The 2,472-nt window shown below is 47.6% G+C and overlaps 1 pseudogene; it reads left to right on the forward strand.

Moving 5' to 3' along the window:
- Positions 1-354: 354 nt before the first annotated feature.
- On the forward strand, positions 355-1,857 carry LOC4348670 (BTB/POZ and MATH domain-containing protein 1-like; annotated as a pseudogene).
- The last annotated feature ends 615 nt before the right edge of the window (positions 1,858-2,472 follow it).

The raw sequence follows: 2,472 nt of genomic DNA on the forward strand, positions 1-2,472 counted from the left end.
GAAAACAATGAAAATTTTCCATCATAGCTAAATAATTTCTATACATGGTTTCAAAAATAACTCTACATACAAAAATTATCCTCTAATAAGATTTATATTGTCACATAGATATAAAGCTTTGACCTCAATGAAGTGTTATGTACTGTCAGTTTATTTTAATATATTTTCCGCAATGTTTTTTTTTTCATTGTTGCATTTAAGAGTTTAGAGTTAGAACTATACTGGCGACGGGTATGTCACTGACTCAAAATTGCCTGGCCGTCCGATCTGCATCGCACGACATGGATTCAGCCGAAAAGAAGTCCAACACAACTTTCCTCCCCCTCGTCTTCCCCTTCTCAGAAAAAAGAAAAACAGAAAAAAAAATAAAACAAACAAAAACCCTCGAAACCCTCGCCGTCGCCTCCCTGCATCCTCTCCGGCCGCCGCCGAAACCCACCGCGGGTCCGCGGCCGCGTCCCGCCGGCGGCGGCGACGGGCTCCACCCGGCCCACCGCTCCCCGGCCATTACCCACACGCACCATGCCTGCCTCCTCGCGCGCCTCCGCCTCCGCATCCGACGGGGCCTCCTCCTCCGCCATCGTCGCCGGCACGGTGAACGGCTACCACGTGCTCAAGATCGTCGGGTACTCCCTCACCAAGGCCGTCCCCAATGGCAAGAGCATCAAGTCTCGGCCGTTCCGCGCAGGAGGCCACACCTGGCACGTGGCGTACTACCCCAATGGGCAAAACGCCGAGAAAGCCGAGTACATGGCCTTCTTCCTCTGCCTCGATGACACCGCGAGCAAGGGCGTGGAGGCGAAGGCCATCTTCAGTTTACTTGACATGGAGGGGAATTCGGTTTCATCCCACAGTTTCACCACCAGGGTGGTCAACTTCTCGGAGGAGAGGAGTTGGGGTTATAGTGAATTCATGAAAAGGGGATCTTTGGAGAAATCAGAGTATCTCAAGGATGATTGTTTCAAGATCAGGATAGACGTTTCTGTTATTGCAGATTTCCACGAGGAGGAGACGCCGCTCATCGTGGTGCCGCCGTCAGACATGCACCGGCAATTTGGTGATCTTCTGCTGAGCAAACAAGGCGTGGATGTCGAATTCCAGGTGGGCAAGAAGAAATTCGACGTGCACTGATTGGTGCTCGCAGCGCGCTCGCCGGTCTTCAGGGTGCAATTCTATGGCAGGATGAGGGAGAGTACCACCAAACGTGCCATAAAAATTGATGACATGGAGGTAGAAGTGTTTGCGGCGATGCTTACTTTCATTTACACAGATGCATTGCCTGAGATGAAGCAGCAAGAAGAAGCTGCAATGGCTCAGCATTTGCTTGTCGCGGCTGACAGGTATAATCTGGAGAGGATGAAGCTGATTTGTGAAGATAAGTTGTCCAAGCACATTGACGCAGGCTCCGTGGCGAACATTTTGGCACTAGCTGAGCAGCACAGTTGCCACACGCTTAAGGAAGCATGCTTGGAGTTCCTCAGGTCATCAAGATCTCTGAAGGCAGTCGTGGAAACTGATGGGTTTCGGTACTTAATTGGTAGCTGCCCAGGTCTTATTAAGGATATCTTTTCCAAGCTTTCTCCTCGTTAACTTGGGGGAATCAAATCAAGGGGCATATGGATGAGGATTTAGTCATACCTATTGCAAAACTAATACTCCGATACTATCAAGTTTAATAGTACTTGATCCGATGTATTTCCTCCCTTTTTTTGTCAGGAGAGCTGTGTCTATCCTTTCCGGAGAACTAAGAAGAATTAGTGCACTTGTCTGTCTTGCTCCGTCACTGTTTACACAATTCCTCTTCACTGTTTAGTATCTGAAAACCTTATTCAATCATTATTCCATTTGTGTTTGTCACTTCCATGTGGTACAAGATGCTGGGCACTCAAATAGATTATGGCTTTGAAAGCTAGATTGAGAAAGTTGTTTTTTTATCCATGGAGGTAGTGTTTTGTTTAGAAGCTGAGGCAAAGTCTTGATGGTGATGACAGGTTTTCCGTTTTTGAATTTAGGTGCATGAATGTATGTATTAGGGTCCAAGGACTGGAGTTAGTGCAATTGCTCTTGATTATCTCGCCTGTCTACAACCGAAGGCTCCAAGGCCTTGTTAACAGATGGTATATGTGTATATTATTCATGAAACATTATGTTAGGCGCTGGCCCTAAGTGGCGTAGCGCGTAGCTGTGCTCGACGGGAGGGCGAGGGCGCACGCCTCGCCTCCCCGGAGCCGTGGTGGAAACTAACAGGAACTGGGATTAACTTCTTTCTTGATTAATCACTTAAACCGAATGGCCTATATAGGCTTACAATGGAAAACCAAACAGCTACTAACCAGGAACTAACAACTTAATCTTCCTAACAAACTTAATCACTAAAACTAATCCTAACAACTTAATCCAACCTCACGGCGCCTGCTCTGGCTGTTGGCGTCGGTTCCGGCGCTGATACTGAATGCCCCACATAACACATTA

Source organism: Oryza sativa, chromosome 10 (genome assembly GCF_034140825.1).
Source record: "Oryza sativa Japonica Group chromosome 10, ASM3414082v1".
Lineage (NCBI taxonomy): Eukaryota > Viridiplantae > Streptophyta > Magnoliopsida > Poales > Poaceae > Oryza > Oryza sativa.